This window comes from Dermochelys coriacea, chromosome 7 (assembly GCF_009764565.3).
Source record: "Dermochelys coriacea isolate rDerCor1 chromosome 7, rDerCor1.pri.v4, whole genome shotgun sequence".
Lineage (NCBI taxonomy): Eukaryota > Metazoa > Chordata > Testudines > Dermochelyidae > Dermochelys > Dermochelys coriacea.
In genome coordinates this window covers 69,910,136-69,929,209 of record NC_050074.1, presented here as the reverse complement: position 1 = coordinate 69,929,209, position 19,074 = coordinate 69,910,136, and positions in this window count along the sequence as shown.

Sequence of the window (19,074 nt, the reverse complement as noted above, 5' to 3'; positions counted from 1 at the left end):
GCAGTCAGGAAAACTTAGACTGTGATAACAGCACAGTGTGGAATTTGAGGTCATCAGACAGGATGACAGTTTGGAACAGAAGTTTGTGCATTTGTTTGTTGGGATGTGTTTAATTTTGACAGAGGGAGTAGTTTAAACTTGAAGCAGCCAGTCATAAATTAGTGTAAGGTTTGAAGTACCCTAATAAATTAAACATCAAATTCTTGTTTGTCCTGTTCCAAAACTTTCAAATCAACAGAATTCATTTTGATAATTACAAAGTTTTTCCTCTTTCAAAATGTTTTCAGATCAGGAAATCCCTCTAACCTGACCCTCTCTCACATACAGATTCAGTTTTGATGATTTAGCATTTCTGCTGAAACATTTTATCAAAAAAATCCTGACCAGCTCTCATGCTGGACTGAGACTACGACATTTTTGTCATTATGTTCTATCCTTTACTATGGGATAGAAGGGGGGAAAATAAAAAATCACAAACATGTTCCATTTGCATTCAAATTATATTGAGATGCTTTGGGGCTGGATTGGGATATTTTCTAAATCTATTCTATCATATCTATTAGTGATGCTTTTAAAGTGTGGTACTTTGCTGTCCACTCCATCTGTTTGCCGATATAAAAATGCTTTGCTGGATGGATGAAACAGAGTATGAGTATTTTGATAGAAGATTAAGACTACTCAAGAACTGGATGGGCACCCATCCAAATAAGCAAGTTATAAAAATGTAAAAAAACACTAGGCATCCTGCCTTGAATGAGACAGGAGTTCTATGGGGGGAAAAACATGATCACATGATTTAAGACCATTTCATTAGTATAAACATACATGGGCCATGTGATGGGGTGTTCCTCCCACACTGGAGAAGGAGTTAATGGAGGCCTCATGGGCCTGACACATCCTGTCCCAGGAAAGGAGCAGTGAAGGTCAGTCCTCCAAGCAGCCTAGAAAGCACAGAAAGCAGCCAATTGGAAGGAGGCTGCACAGAGCAGCCAAACAGGGCCCAGCGGGCTCACATAAAAGAAGCAGCGGGGGCAAAGACAGTGGCTCTGTGGGGAGCCCAAGGAGTGAGGACAGTGTTCCTAGTGGGCTACAGGAAGGCTAGCACCTTAGATAGAACAGTTGTTGGCAGGGAGCAAGGGGGAGCTCCTGGGTGGTTGCTGGGACTTGTTGGCTGGATACTCAGAGAAGAGGTGTTGCAGGCACTGCAGACTACCGTCGAGTGGATAAGCAATCCAGCCCCCCACTTGGGAAAGTAATCTGCAACAGATATAGAGCTAATGGTGATTGCTTCCAGTTTGTACCCCATACCAGCAGAGGATGTAGACTATGACTAAGCCCCAGTCCTGCAAACCTCAATGTGCATTGAAAACAGTGGCACTAATGGTAGTAAAACTAAAAATACTTGCAAGATTGGGGCCTTCATCACAATCTGCTTCCCTGTCTGCTCCTGACCACATACAATGTGTGATAGCTTACTCAGCGGCTTGTGGCAAAGCTACAGGTTAACCCTTGATTGTAATGCAGATCCAAAGCTAGCTCTGATATGAGTTAAATTTAACTGTTCTAAAGGCTTACAAGTATTGCTGTCAAAGTTGAGTCAAAAATCTGTTTTGTGGGGGCGGGGGGGAGATTATTCCTATATAACTTTCATTGTGTGGCTTTTGAACTTTGTTTTTTCTTGGTTTTTCAATAAAAATACTTGGTTTTAGATTTGGGTATCTTTATCCTTTTTGTCACTGAAGTATAAGAAAGGGAGGGAAGGGGGAGGAAAAAACCCACCATTTCATAGACAGGAAAAAATGCAAGGTTTTTTTTTTTTTAGAAAAACAAAGATACTTACAAAGTCCATTTTTTCACCATAATGAATATCTTGAAAGAAAAATGTTGACCAGCTCTACTCAACTGCTTCCAGTGAATACTAATGCTCGAATCATTTATGGCAGCCATGTTAGTCTTGGTGCATATGGTATCTTGCTGTTGCTACCTTACCTATTTTTTACTTATGTGATTATTAAGGAAGAATTTTGGCAACGTCATAGGTTGTGAGACCAACACACGAGAAAGAAGGGAAAATGGTGTTTCAGGAGCCATGATGACCCAAGTTTTTAGCAAAGGGAAGAAAGTGACAAGTGAAAATCAGAGCCATAACAGGCTGAGGATCTGGGTCTTTAAATCTAACTACTGCTTTCCCTTCAGTACATGGCTTGATGGATAGGAAAAGAAGAATCAAGTCCAAAGAGAGGGACAAAAGTGTCTGAGAGACATGGGAGAAAAGAGGGATGAATGACAAAGGAAAATTATTCATCTTTATTCAGTTTGCTGAGGTCCATGCTCTCCTGCAGCTCTCCCAACTGTTTTAGAGGAGATTCTGTCCAAATAGAAAGTTTCAGCTTTAAGAATGAGTCTGTGGGTTGGATTCTGCCCTTATTCATCCTTTGGTTTTTGTTTCCTATCAGACAGCACCAGAAAGCTGTTGTCTAGAATCTTCTATAGAAGAAGAGAAGAGGAGGGTCTTTGACCAACTGAATTACCAGCAAGTAATTTTCCCAAAAGAGCTCGTCTCTGCTACAAAATATAACTGTTCTCGCAGCCCAGGAATGGGATATCAGTGAATTAATCAGTACCAGACTGATAAAGTAGAAAGTTTCTGTTTATACACAAATATATTGGTAATCAGTAGTGATGTGAGAGTGATTACAGAAAAGTTCATGACCGTTAAATGCGAGTTTGTTGAAATATGATGACTTTTAAGCTATGAGCCTGGCAAGGACTCAATAAGCAGGATCTTAGGCAGAGTCTTAAAGTGCATATCAAGCAGCCCTGAGCTTTTTATTTCATTTATTTTAACCAGCCTACTTGGAATTTTCAAATTGATTCACCACCACTGTTTGAACATTTTGTGACAGAAGCAATGCATATTTAAGCAGCTAAAGTTTTTTTCAGCATGCCTAACTTTTTTTTGCTACTCTCTGTAACACCAATATAGTTAGAGTATGTATAATATTTTGTGTATACACTGGGTCTGGGTGACTATTGCAAAAAGCTAGTTCTGAACTTTTGAATAAAACCTGTGAATTTGTTTTGAAGGTCTTTGGTACCTCTTATTTGCTTTACATGATCATTTATACAAGTTTTTTGTATACAGGAACACTAGTGGAAAGTGTTCACCTGCGTTTGCACAGGAAGAATTCCCATGGCCCTGTTGAAAATACCTGTAAAGGTTTGGAAACATCCGGTCAGGGATACCAATACCATATGACTTAAGTGTCCAAGAGTATGGACAAAAAATTATGAATAGTGAATACTCAAAAGCAGTAATTCCAACAAACAGTTCATAAGCAGCCAATAGGTTATCCTGTGTTCATATATGCCATTTGTTTTGACAAACGCGCATTATCAGTCTGCAGATAATCTACATATAAAAAGAAATGTTTATTGAATAAATTCTTTGCTGATTTGATTTGCTGTCAGCATTGTACCAACATATACATTGGAAATGAGTATTTGTTAGCTAGGCAGCTCCTTATTGCCAATACATAGGATTTCATTTCAATTCCCTACTCTGCCACAGGCTTCCTGGATGACTCCGGGCAGTCATTAGGCTCTTTGTGCCTCAATTACCCAACCCTAGCTCACAGGGGAGTTGAGTGGATAAATAAATTAAGCTGCTCAGATACTACTGTAATAGGGGCCAAATATGTACAAATCTTAAGAGGAGTATATTTAAGACAAGGCTGAGTTTTTAAAATCCTAAACTATAATTGAAATCCCAGCTCCATTCAAGTCAATGGGAGTTTTGCAATGGGCTCAATTAGACCAGGACTTCAGCTTAAAGTCTGAAGCCTCCTGTCAATACTAGTCTAAAAATCCATAATGAACAGATGACTTACAAACAAACACATGAAAAATCCCCCTCTTTGCCACCCTGCATACTCTGCCTCCTCCTGGTGGGTGGGGGTGTGTGTGTGGTGTGTGCTTAGCTTAACTCCTTGAAGAAAAGAAACATTTCTTTGGGATGCACGGGACCTAAGCACACTTTTGTCATTCAACAAATACAGTATTATAGTTCACTCTGTCTGGTTTACAGTAGGTTTAAAGTTTCTAATCTGATTTGCTCTAATTTATGGTATTAATGGTGCTAGATTACAGTACCAGAAATTGAAATCCACTATTTCTTCGAGGAGGATGCAGCATAGAGAACATAATTGCAATTCCCCCCCCTCACACACACACACACACACACATGCGCACAAAAATGTTAGTGTGTCTCAAGAATTGTGTTGACAGATTCTTTACAGATGAGAAATTAGTTTGATTTGATCAAGCTTTTTCAGCAGAGGCCAGGAATTGAGTGGCCATAAAAATCAATGTCTCTTCCAGTGAGGTATCAGGTCTCTCATAATGGCTAATATGACTGATAGTGGCTAGATACTTCAGAAGAAGATGCAAGATACCCCAGAGTGGACAGTTATGTAATAAGCAGTCCAGAGAAGAAGTTTATTCCTACTAGGTCAGTTACAAGTTGGTTTATACCTGGAATCAGGAAGGCTTATAACCTTTGTTTTCATCTCGTGCAACTGTAGGTATTTTTGCTGCCAACAAGAGGACAAATTATGGGTACCTTCTCTGAAATGGATATATGTCCAAGAGATAATGACACCCAACCTGGATTAAAATTGGTACCTACCGTTGATTTCCTAATACATTACTCACTCCATAAAGAACCTGATTTTCTTCATTTCTTTGCTATGATAGCTTAAAGCTGGTCTGAACTAAGTCATACAAATCTATGCACCAGCCAACAAACAGCCAGATGAGGGCAAAAAAAGGTGTTTAAAAAAAATGGATGTTACGTTATTCAGTGTCTGGGGAAAATCATGTGCAACAGCATTCTGGAACACAGCAAGAACCAAATAGATATCCAAATTAGAAACAGCAAGCAAGTTTTAGACGACTGCGATCACATATACACTGTATTGTTGTTCTGAGACACATTATAGAATAAAGTGCACAGTGACACATTTCTTGTGATTAAGTTTATAGAGATTTTCAGAAAGCTTTTGACAGCCTACATGGACACAGTCTATGGAAAACTATGGCATAGTATAGAATACCAGCTAAAATAATTAGAATAATCAAAGACCCATGTGGTAACACCAAATGTGAAGTCAGATGGTGATAACATTAAGCCAATGATTTGTAGTGACAATTGGAGTAAGGCAAGGGTGTATTATATCATCACCATTGTTTGCACTAGTCAGCAAATGTCATGAGAAAAGTAAACATAGAAAGCCTCTCTCTCTCTCTCTCTCGTTATTGCAACAGTGTAGGTCCTGTTTCATTTACACTTTCATTTTAATTTTGTTGTGATTATGCAGCTTGATAAAGAAGACACGATAATGAAATCCTTGAGGCATTTATTTTAACCTGCAGAAAAGGTCACTTGATTTTTTGAGGGAAATAGAATGCATCTAGAGAGCCTGGAGGAAAAAGAGAATTCCTCATAAGTTACAACTAAATGCAGCCCAGCTTAAAACTGCACCAGCAATAAAAGCTGAAGAGCAGCACTCACCACTTCTAGCTGCAGTGATGTATGTGGGCCTAGGGACACTGTACAGAAATCATCAGTGTGACAGATCATTTATATTAATACAAAGCACCTGCCAAATTATTTATACGCCAGACGCATCTGTCTAAAGAAGGTGGACAGTGGAAACTTCATAGAATAATCAGTATAGAAGGCAATATACTGAAGACAATAGACCAAACAGTGCAAGCTCAGGCCTTGAAACGGGGAAATTTTGATCTTAGATAGACCCTTGTAAATCCAGAGTTATGTTATTGATGTCAATGGACTTAGTCCTATTCATTGGTATGAATCCAAACTGACAGCAGAATTTGGCCTTATGTAAAGGGGAAAAAATGTATTGCAAAGAAATAAGTGGACACAAAAGTTTAAGACAGGAGGAAGAAGCATTAGCTAGTTTAATCACAATATTCCATGTTAAACATTTCTCCTAGAATAGCTAAGATGCACCAGCATATTTATTGGGTAGTCTTCAAGTCTACAGTGACTCCAGTGGGGTATTTCCAAATGTGGAAAACTAAAAGAAAGTCATCTGTTTGAAAGTAGCATTTCTCATATCTATCACAAACATTAGGAAAACAATTATAATTAGGAAATTTTTTCTTTTAAGGCAGTATGATGGCATTACTGTACAGTAACTAAACCATCATCTTTTGCAGCTATTCTGCAGTTGGTTCCCATATCCAGTAGTCATTACAAAGTAGAAATTGGCTCAGCTCTCTCCTGTACTTGGAAGTTCAAATTTCATATCTAAACATGATCACCCCAAATTTGGGACATTCATCTTTGCCTCCTTATAGAGAGAAATTTGAACTATTCACTTAGTTCTGGGGATGAGAGCAGGCCCTTATCTATGATGTGGCGCACAACGCCTTACTCAAAGTTCACTGGAGTCAATTGGAATCTCTCCATTGACTTCACTGAACTGTGAATCAGGTCTGGAGTTACTAAACCTGGCTCACTAGTGCCACCCTTTACTTATATTAGAGTTCACATGCTAATTAGGGTTGCCAGGTGTTTGGTTTGACAGGAATGCCTGGTCAAAAAGGGACCCTCGCGACTCCGGTCAGCACTGCTGACTGGGCCATTAAAAGCCAGACTTGTGTTGCTGCTGCCGAAGGCAAGCTAGTCCCTACCTGCCCTGGCACCGCACTGCGCCAAAAGTATCCAGCAGGTCGAACTCCTAGGTGTGTGTGTGGGGAGGGCATGGGGCTCCGTGCTCTGCCACCACTCTAAGCACCGGCTCATCACTCCCATTGGGATCTCATGGGTGGGGCCCGTGGGCGAGAGTAGTGCGCGGAGCCTCCTGGACCTCCTGCCTAAGAGCTGGACCTTCTGGTTGCTTCCAGGGTGCAGCGTGGTGCCAGGACAGGCAGGCCTGCCTTAGCCCCGCTGTGCCGCTGACCGGGAGCCGCACAAGGTAAGCTCACACCCCAACCCAAGCCCTGCCCTAGCTCTGAGCTCCCCCCAATCTGGAGCCCCCTCCTGCATCCCCAGCCCTACCCCAGAGCCTGCACCCTCAGTTGGAACCCTTACCCCCACTGCACCTCAACCCCTTGCCCCAGCCCAGAGCTCCTTCCCATATCCTGAACCCCTCATCCCATGCCCAGAGCCCATACCCACTCCTGCACCCCAACCCTCTGCCCCAACCTGCAGCCCCCTCCCACATGCTGAATCCCTCAGCCCCACCCTCCAGCCTGGAGCCCCCTCCTGCACTCCAAACCCCTCATTCCCAACCCCATCCCAGAGCCTGCACCCACAGCCCATACCCCTCCCACACCTTTAATCCTTTGCCTCAACCCACAGCCCCCTCCCACACTCTGAATCCCTCAGCCCCACCCACATCCTTGATCCCACCCCCAACAGCTGGAGCCCTTGCCCCAACTCCATGCGCCAGCACAAAGTCCCCTCCCACACCCTGAACCCCCTCATTTCTGGCCCCATTCCAGAGCCTGCACCCCCAGTTAGAGCCCTCACCCCCTCCCACATCCCAAACCCCTGCCCCAGCCCAGTGAGTGAGAGTGGGGGAGTGAGCCACTGAGGGAAGAGGCAGGACTAGGGTGTTTGGTTTTGTGCAATCAGAAAATGGGCAACCCTAAAATTTATATTTATTTGTTTTTATTTTGACCCAATCCTAATAGCTTTTGGTGCTCAGTACTATTTCCTTCCTTAAGTTTATCATTTTGAAAGATGGACTATAACTGTATGAAGTTGTCTACAAGAGTTGCAGGGCCTTAAGCAAGTAGAAATACAGGAGGTTACCTATTGATATGAGGACAAGAGATGAAATAATGAATTTTCTGTCTGTACAAGCACTTAAAGCAATTTTTCAACTCAGTATCTCCATTGTCAGATTTCAAACACTTTACATAAGCAGAAAATACCTTGTATATTTAAAGCTATTGAAAGGGTGGCTAGCAGATCTATGGTATAGCATTTCTAAAATATAGATAGAAATAGTATGGGCCTAACCTGTAATTTCTAAGTTCTCTTTCTCTGGTTAGAGGTGCAGACAAACTATCTTCTAAGAAAGACACTGGATAAACCTGCATACTCTCAAAGTGAGAGGCAGTGTAAAATACTCCCTTGGAATGTATTTTTCCACAAGAGAAATATTTCAGTTCTCTACCCCCTGAAGTTAATAGAATGACTGCCAGTGATGTCAATGAGTTTTGGCTCAGGCCCATATTATTAGCCGACAATCTCTAGCCTCTTTGAAATGTAGACTGTGGCCTCGGATTGCCTACCATGCCTGAACTGAAATGTATTCTTTCCAGTCTACATTGTCTTCATTAAATGTACTTTAAAAAGGCAACACTGGTTACTGTACCACTAACAAGTGGAGGGTTTTTAATAGAAAGGGAAGTTGCAAATGCACAGTAACCAAAGTACAAATTGCTGGATGGAAAAGCTAAAGCTGAACAGAAAAAAAAGAAAAAACCTCAGTAAATATAACTCCCACCCATTTTTAGGAAGACACTCAGGTCGTGTCACAAAGACAGTTTATATACTTGAGCTCTGAACAAGGGACAGGAGTGAGGTTATTGTAATAAAATATGTCCAAAAAAGGAAAATAAGCAGAGAATCTGAGACAATATGCATTGCTGTGAGAAGGTATCAAGAGAGTCCACACTGCCACCAGCCTATTTGTAATCCCAGAATAGTGACAGAGCCCACCAGAAACTAAAAGCTGGCCCCCTCCAACAAAGGAAGGGCCCCAGGACCAGGAATCAATTGAATACTTGGAACAAAAAACAGGGGTAGAAGTGCAGGTTAAATGTGTAAAATGAGGGTACTGGCAGAGGAGACCCTGAGCAGAGAACTTGGGACAGTGCCCAGTGCTCCATAAAGAAGTCCAAGGAGTCAGAGGATGCATCTAACACCTCCTCAAAAGGTGCTAAACCAACAGCACTGCAGACTGACGTTTTGTGCCTATCCACAGAACTGCTGTAACACAGGCAATGGAGTTCACGATTCTTTCACACAGCCCTCCCACTGTGTCTGGAGGGACCAGCACTGGGCAGTGAGAAGCCAGGTCTGTTTCCATGACTCTTCAGTCCTTGTGTTCTGTGCTGCAATGGTGCCATTTAGTATCAATTGCTGTTATGTTTTGTGATGCGGGCAGGACTGGGCAATAGACTGTGATTATCAATCCGTTATACATAGGCAATAGATGATGTTTGCTCACTAATCCACACTGGGTTTGACCGGTGATCTCTCTATATACCATTAAAATAATTTGAGCCACAACTGCCCTGACTGATTTTGTCAAGGGTCTCAACCTCTGATGTTTTATGTTAAAAAAATGTGGTTCTACTCTGAAAAAAGGCTCTGTAATAATGGCATATCCTTACATAGCAGATCTGATACCTTTGCATATTGAGAGTCAGATTCATTTTAGTCACAAAAGAAAAAAAGTGTGAACGTTTGCTGCTATTGTCCAGGTTATATAACCAATACAGTTGTGGAAGAGAGATGGGAACTTTTTCTGGCTTTTGCATCCTCTACAGGTTAGTTCATTAGATGCTATTTGCAGATGCACAGTGAGTCCTGCAATGTCTTAAAGTTATACACTAAATTTACACCTCTGCAACCTTACTGAAGCAATATGGTTCACAAGTATAGCAGCATAATTTGAGCACAATGAGGTTGCATAGATGTAACTAGGCAGCATTTGGCTTACAGAACTATTATTTCCTCGTAATGCATGAGACAGAAAGAAGACACCTAGACTTTCAGATACCACATGAAGTTTGCAGGGCTTTCAGTTATTAAACAAATTTACTTTTAAATTGAGCATATTCTATATGAAATCTTTGACGTATAATAAACATGGAGCCCCATATTATTTCCACAAAATCACTTAAGCTGGGATTTCTCACCTACGCTCACTTGAAATCAACGGCAAGAATCCCATTTACTTTAGGGAGGCAGGATTTCACCTAGATCTGCAATTTAAGTATCACTGAGGCTCATAGCATATTCAGAACTATTTTCTTTGCATTCTTTCATTCGTACTGAAACTTAATTAAAGCAAAAGCTCTTTAAAAAGAGGTCACATCAGTGTTCAGTTCATGCCCCTTCCTTTCTCCGTTTCTCTAACTGAAGCACATAAATCTGATTCATTTTGTTTTCCTATCAAACATTTAAGAAATCAAAATCAGAGATTATTAGTATGTTATGATCCTGCTCTGCCTTTTAAAAAATAAACAGCTTTTCGAGCTCTCATGCTTGGCAGACTATAAACACGATTATGCTGCTGCTTCATTGAGAGAGTAGAATATTCTGCAAACTACATTTGGATGTGATTTAGTGAAAGGTTCCGGCTTGGCAGCCCTGCATATTAACCCCTTGAATATAGTCATAAAATAGTTCCTGCATGGGGTGAAGGGGAAGCTTCATCATTCTGCTGTGCCCAAGGACTGCAGCATTGTTCTAATGATGAGAGTTGTTCCGTATCTATGTCCCCTTGGCTTTTTGCTGGGATTACCAGCAAGGAAGCCAACTATGATGATGTATTTTTTTATTAATAGACAGGAAACCATCAACCTATTTCCTGAGCAGAGATTAAAGAAAGCCTCCCACATCCTTCTCTGACAACATTCATCAACCCTGTTCTGGAGAGATTGTCTCTGGAGGAGAGAAGACAATTCTGGTCCTTGGTCCCCTCTGTTATTTCTCCCCAGCAATGACAGTTGTGCTTAATTATTTTGTGATGTGGTCACCTGTCTTGTACGAAAGGAAACAACTAACTTATTCTACATGGACTGCTTAACAACCATCAAATAGTAATTACTTTTTTTTTATTGGGTAGTTTCCACACCCAGGCCCTAGTGCACCACAGAAGTATTGTCCAAAAGTCCCCCCCCCCCTTCATAGTATTTGCATTTATTAAAACAAAGCCCAAAGACAGGATTGTAATTAAAAATCCCAATTTTAGTTACCATTTCCCCAAAGCCGCGTGGCCTGGCTATTTCTCCCAGAAGAACCTTCTATCCCTCTTCTAGCTTTCACTTGCCTCAGAGAGACCTTCAGCCTTTGATACTCCAGACCAGGAGCTAACAAGTCCAGCTGGGTCTAAATGTTGGGGTAAAACAGCAGGATAAATTGGTACCCCTGAAGAGTGTTCTGTAGCCTGACTTTATGTGGTACTTAATTTATCTACTATGGACAAAACATAGAAATTTTGGAACCTACGTTAGGCACCTAAATCTATAAAGAATTTTGTTAGGTCAGAAGTTTAATTTTACATTTTTCACACACATCTGCACTTCCTGTTTCCCTCCAATACCAGAAGTGGAAATACTGAAATACCATGGGAAAAGCACATGCTTCCAGGGATTTTGGCCCAGACAAAACCAGTGATACTGGACATCTCAAGTGCAAGCTGGGTAATAGGAGATTTTCTAGTCCAATTCAGATATGTTGAGGACCATATGTACCCCCAAACAGACCCAACTCAAGTTTTGATGTTTGAAAAAAATCAGTTTACTAATTTATGTTTAAAATTTTAATGTGCCTTGAAATTACCTGATTTTGATCAGGATCTTAGATAAATACATAATATGCTGAAAAAACAAACCCTATTCTTACATTTTCAGCCTCATTTATCAGAGATCTCAAAACATTTTGATAAGCAGCTAAATTTTTGGATGTTTGAAGATTTTTAATAAAAAATTCATAAGTCACATCTCAGAATTTTTTTGAGGCTCATCTATTACCTGCAATTTCTAAATGAAACAAGTTTGGGTAATCTTATGCAATCTGTAGGATGCTTATCCAAATGTCTATACTTAAATTTTGTCACTCACTAATTACATACTTTCCCTTTGTCAAAGATCCTTCAATATTGCTGGTTCCCTACACTTTTTTCTAATCTCTATCCCTTCCCTTCCCTCACTGGCTACTGAGTCTATTAATTTGTACTCTAATCCATGGTGTCTGAGAGACAGAAAAAGTAAGAGACAAATTACCCTGGTGGGTCTGTCCACCAGTTTGGGAACAAAACAGTCCAGCCACACGCAACTCTGTTTCATCTTTCTTTGCAGGCTCTTCTTTCCTTCTGCCACATAAATGCAAAACATATAGAAGAAAAGTGAGAGTCCTGACCTGGAGTGATGCTACAGGGTCCTCTATCTTCGAGAAGCTCAAAGTTCACAGCCCTCAGGGGGAACACAGAGCCAGCTGACACGTTTTGTTACCCCTCTCTCTCAGAGAAGTGAGTATTTTTCGTCTCTCTTAGATGTCCCTCTCTTACCTAGGTGGGTCCTCAAGTATAGCTTCCAGCTAGGAATCAGAACCAGTCATTAGCTGCTGCTTAGATGGATCCACTGATTCCCAACAGCTGCCTGCTAGGCTTCCCCTCAAGGCTTTCTGCTCCCTGGCTGGACCACCCTGCTACAGGCAAGAATTCCTTTTTGATTTGAGATAGAAAAACACACCAAAATATGGCACTGAACTAATGAGGCTGGGGTAGCCATTTCTAAGGGTGGCCTAAATGTCTTTCCACTATTTATAAAGCCTAAGTTTTGGTATTTGCACTATCTGCAGGCACAGTTCCTCAGTGTTCAAGGCTTTTTAATGCTATTCCACTGTACAGAGTAACTAAACAATGTGTGGAGCCTACACAGGGTTGAGTGCTGTCTCTTTGCTCAGTGGAGAGTAGCAGCTTTGGGGGAATGACTCAGCATCCATTCCTCCTTCCCTGCAGAGCAGGAGGGGAGAGGTACAAATCATGGGGAACTGTTGCCATTCTGTGCCCCCCACACCTCCGATCTGATAGGCTTTCCCAGTACACAGCCTGTTTACTTGTGCTGCATGCTGGGGATAGAATTAAAACCTTTAGTTTAACCCTTAGTTTCTTTCAGCCAAATTCAGTCCCACGATATATGTACGTGGATGCTTCCCATTGATTTTAATGGGAACTTCAGCATACATCCAAAATGCAGAATTTGGACCTAACTTAGTACAGTGAGCGGACCTACATATGAAATTGGGAGTTGTTTGGATAGGTTTGATTTTCCGTGGTGATAATTATTACTAAAAGCCTAAATAATTCCCAGGATTAAAAGTTACGCTTTACAAAGTTAATTACTGTACATTGATTTCCCATTACTGTTGTCACTGATGTTGAAACTAGTTGCTAAATCTTGTCTTACCTTAAGTGCTACTATACAAGAATAGAAAATTCTGGTATTGGACCCTTTAGTAAGTCACTGAACTTGGCTGGGCTGATGCCCTTTATCTTCTTGTAAAAGAGTGATCCTTACGAGGTGAATATATGAAAGTTATGGAGAGAAAAAAAAATATTGCTTCCATTTCAAACAGTAGCTATTCAAATGCATTTAATGCTGTTATTGATCATATTTTTTTCTCTTAAAGAAATTGCCAGCAATTGAAATAGATTAAGAACATAAGAACGGCCATAAAGGTCTATCCAGCCCAGTATCTTGTCTACCGACCAGTGGCCAATGCCAGGTGCCCCAAAGGGAGTGACCCTAACAGGTAATGATCAAATGATCTCTCTCCTGCCATCCATCGTCACCCTCTGACAAACAAAGGTTAGAGACACCATTCCTTACCCATCCTGGCTAATAGCCATTAATGGACTTAACCAGATAACCTCCATGAATTTCTCTTTTAAACCCTGTTATAGTCCTAGCCTTCACAACCTCCTCAGGCAAGGAGTTCCACAGGTTGACCACGCGCTGAGTGAAGAAGAACTTCCTTTTATTTGTTTTAAACCTGCTACCCATTAATTTCATTTGGTGGTCCCTAGTTCTTATATTATGGGAACAAGTAAATAACTTTCTTACTCACTTTCTCCACACCACTCATTTTATATACCTCTCTCACCTCCCCCCTTAGTCTCCTCTTTTCCAAGCTGAAAAGTCCTAGCCTCTTTAATCTCTCCTCATATGGGACCCGTTCCAAACCCCTAATCATTTTAGCTGCCCTTCTCTGAACCTTTTCTAATGCCAGTATATCTTTTTTGAGATGAGGGGACACCATGGATTTATATAAGGGCAATAAGATATTTTCCATCTTATTCTTTATCCCCTTTTTAATGATTCCTAACATCCCGTTTGGTTTTTTGACTGCCGCTGCACACTGCATGGACATCTTCAGAGAATTATCCACGAAGACTCCAAGATCTTTCTCCTAATTAGTTGTAGCTAAATTAGCCCCCATCATATTGTATGTATAGTTGGGGTTATTTTTGCCATTGTTTGCACTATTATTGCATTACTTTACACTTATCCACATTAAATTTAATTTGCCATTTTGTTGCCAAATCACTTAGTTTGGTGAAATGTTTTTGAACTTCTTCACAGTCCGCTTTGGTCTTAACTATCTCTAACAGTTTAGTTTCATCTGCAAACTTTTCCACCTCACCAACGTTCCCTCTAATTTTTGACAGGCCATGTATGCAAAAAATTTCTTCTGTGCAAATTGTTATGCTTCTGTGCAAATTTTTGTGCGCACAGTGTTTCGCAGTGTGCTCGCGGTTTAGGATCTGTGTGCGCGTGCACACGTGCACAGCTTAGAGGGAACAGTACACCTCACTCTTTACCCCTTTCTCCATATCATTTATGAATAAGTTGAATAGGACTGGTCCTAGGACTGACCCTGGGGGAACATTACTAGTTACCCCTCTCCATTCTGAAAATTTACCATTTATTCCTACCCTTTGTTTCCTTTCTTTTAACCAGTTCTCAATCCATGAAAGGATCTTCCCTCTTATTCCATGACAACTTAATTCACGTAAGACCCTTTGGTGAGGGACCTTGTCAAAGACTTTCTGGAAATCTAAGTATTGATTTAACATTGTTAGTTTTTAAACCAATGCAAAAAGAAAAGGAGTACTTGTGGCACCTTAGAGACTAACAAATTTATTAGAGCATAAGCTTTCGTCAGCTACAGCTCACTTCATCGGATGCATTTGGTGGAAAAAACAGAGGAGAGATTTATATGCACACACAGAGAACATGAAACAATGGGTTTATCATACACACTGTAAGGAGAGTGATCACTTAAGATAAGCCATCACCAGCAGCAGGGGGGGGAAAGGAGGAAAACCTTTCATGGTGACAAGCAAGGTAGGCTAATTCCAGCAGTTAACAAGAATATCAGAGGAACAGTGGGGGGTGGGATGGGGGGGGAGAAATACCATGGGGAAATAGTTTTACTTTGTGTAATGACTCATCCATTCCCAGTCTCTATTCAAGCCTAAGTTAATTGTATCCAGTTTGCAAATTAATTCCAATTCAGCAGTCTCTCATTGGAGTCTGTTTTTGAAGCTTTTTTGTTGAAGTATAGCCACTCTTAGGTCTGTGATCGAGTGACCAGAGAGATTGAAGTGTTCTCCAACTGGTTTTTGAATGTTATAATTCTTGACGTCTGATTTGTGTCCATTCATTCTTTTACGTAGAGACTGTCCAGTTTGGCCAATGTACATGGCAGAGGGGCATTGCTGGCACATGATGGCATATATCACATTGGTAGATGCGCAGGTGAACGAGCCTCTGATAGTGTGGCTGATGTGATTAGGCCCTATGATGGTATCCCCTGAATAGATATGTGGACAGAGTTGGCAACGGGCTTTGTTGCAAGGATAGGTTCCTGGGTTAGTGGTTCTGTTGTGTGGTGTGTGGTTGCTGGTGAGTATTTGCTTCAGATTGGGGGGCTGTCTGTAAGCAAGGACTGCCCTGTCTCCCAAGATCTGTGAGAGTGATGGGTCGTCCTTCAGGATAGGTTGTAGATCCTTGACGATGCGTTGGAGACGTTTTAGTTGGGGGCTGAAGGTGATGGCTAGTGGCGTTCTGTTATTTTCTTTGTTGGGCCTGTCCTGTAGTAGGTGACTTCTGGATACTCTTCTGGCTCTGTCAATCTGTTTCTTCACTTCAGCAGGTGGGTAGTGTAGTTGTAGGAATGCATGATAGAGATCTTGTAGGTGTTTGTCTCTGTCTGAGGGGTTGGAGCAAATGCGGTTATATCGTAGAGCTTGGCTGTAGACAATGGATCGAGTGGTATGATCTGGATGAAAGCTAGAGGCATGTAGGTAGGAATAGCGGTCAGTAGGTTTCCGATATAGGGTGGTGTTTATGTGACCATCGCTTATTAGCACCGTAGTGTCCAGGAAGTGGATCTCTTGTGTGGACTGGTCCAGGCTGAGGTTGATGGTGGGATGGAAATTGTTGAAATCATGGTGGAATTCCTCAAGAGCTTCTTTTCCATGGGTCCAGATGATGAAGATGTCATCAATGTAGCGCAAGTAGAGTAGGGGCATTAGGGGACGAGAGCTGAGGAAGCGTTGTTCTAAGTCAGCCATAAAAATGTTGGCATACTGTGGGGCCGTGCGGGTACCCATCGCAGTGCCGCTGATTTGAAGGTATACATTGTCCCCAAATGTGAAATAGTTATGGGTGAGGACAAAGTCACAAAGTTCAGCCACCAGGTTAGCCGTGACAGTATCGGGGATACTGTTCCTGACGGCTTGTAGTCCATCTTTGTGTGGAATGTTGGTGTAGAGGGCTTCTACATCCATAGTGGCTAGGATGGTGTTTTTAGGAAGATCACCAATAGACTGTAGTTTCCTCAGGAAGTCAGTGGTGTCTCGAAGATAGCTGGGAGTGCCGGTAACGAAGGGCCTGAGGAGGGAGTCTACATAGCCAGACAATCCTGCTGTCAGGGTGCCAATGAGAGGATGGGGCGTCCAGGATTTCCAGGTTTATGGATCTTGGGTAGCAGATAGAATACCCCAGGTCGGGGTTCTAGGGGTGTGTCTGTGTGGATTTGTTCTTGTGCTTTTTCAGGGAGTTTCTTGAGCAAATGCTGTAGTTTCTTTTGGTAACTCTCAGTGGGATCAGAGGGTAATGGTTTGTAGAAAGTGGTGTTGGAGAGCTGCCTAGTAGCCTCTTGTTCATACTCCGACCTATTCATGATGACGACAGCATACTGTCACGGCTAACCTGGTGACTTTGTGACTTTGTCCTCACCCGTAACTATTTCACATTTGGGGACAATGTATACCTTCAAATCAGCGGCACTGCGATGGGTACCCGCACGGCCCCACAGTATGCCAACATTTTTATGGCTGACTTAGAACAATGCTTCCTCAGCTCTCGTCCCGTAATGCCCCTACTCTACTTGCGCTACATTGATGACATCTTCATCATCTGGACCCATGGAAAAGAAGCTCTTGAGGAATTCCACCATGATTTCAACAATTTCCATCCCACCATCAACCTCAGCCTGGACCAGTCCACACAAGAGATCCACTTCCTGGACACTACGGTGCTAATAAGCCATGGTCACATAAACATCACCCTGTATCGGAAACCTACTGACCGCTATTCCTACCTACATGCCTCTAGCTTTCATCCAGATCATACCACTCGATCCATTGTCTACAGCCAAGCTCTACGATATAACCGCATTTGCTCCAACCCCTCAGACAGAGACAAACACCTACAAGATCTCTATCATGCATTCCTACAACTACACTACCCACCTGCTGAAGTGAAGAAACAGATTGACAGAGCCAGAAGAGTACCCAGAAGTCACCTACTACAGGACAGGCCCAACAAAGAAAATAACAGAACACCACTAGCCATCACCTTCAGCCCCCAACTAAAACCTCTCCAACGCATCATCAAGGATCTACAACCTATCCTGAAGGACGACTCATCACTCTCACAGATCTTGGGAGACAGGGCAGTCCTTGCTTACAGACAGCCCCCCAATCTGAAGCAAATACTCACCAGCAACCACACACCACACAACAGAACCACTAACCCAGGAACCTATCCTTGCAACAAAGCCCGTTGCCAACTCTGTCCACATATCTATTCAGGGGACACCATCATAAGGCCTAATCACATCAGCCACACTATCAGAGGCTCCTTCACCTGCGCATCTACCAATGTGATATATGCCATCATGTGCCAGCAATGCCCCTCTGCCATGTACATTGGTCAAACTGGACAGTCTCTACGTAAAAGAATGAATGGACACAAATCAGACGTCAAGAATTATAACATTCAAAAACCAGTTGGAGAACACTTCAATCTCTCTGGTCACTCGATCACAGACCTAAGAGTGGCTATCCTTCAACAAAAAAGCTTCAAAAACAGACTCCAACCAGAGGCTGCTGAATTGGAATTAATTTGCAAACTGGATACAATTAACTTAGGCTTGAATAGAGACTGAGAATGGATGGGTCATTACACAAAGTAAAACTATTTCCCCATGGTATTTCTCCCCCCCACCCCACCCCCCACTGTTCCTCTGATATTCTTGTTAACTGCTGGAATTAGCCTACCTTGCTTGTCACCATGAAAGGTTTTCCTCCTTCCCCCCCCTGCTGCTGGTGATGGCTTATCTTAAGTGATCACTCTCCTTACAGTGTGTATGGTAAACCCATTGTTTCATGTTCTCTGTGTGTGCATATAAATCTCTCCTCTGTTTTTTCCACCAAATGCATCCGATGAAGTGAGCTGTAGCTCACGAAAGCTTATGCTCTAATAAATTTGTTAGTCTCTAAGGTGCCACAAGTACTCCTTTTCTTTTTGCGAATACAGACTAACACGGCTGCTACTCTGAAACCAATGCACATAGACCACTCTTATGGTTTTAGTTTTATAATTATTATTAATCATGTTTATTATGGCAGTGCCTAAGAACGGGGCCCCATTGTGGTTCAGACACAGAATCCCAAAGAGCTTACAGTTGAAACCGACAAGACAGACACAGGGTGGGCCAAGGTATATGACAGAGTGAAGAATGTGGTGATGGCAAATGTCACCTTTGTTCCGCCTGCCAATTTGAATCACCACCTAATTTCCACTAAAACAACTTCCTAAAGCAAACCCATTATTGGCAAGATGGGGAGTTGGACTGACCCACCTGATGAATGGCTCAGCATTCAAGTCATTTATTTTTATACAATTCTAATAGAACAATAACCTCAATGAGTTCTAATTAAA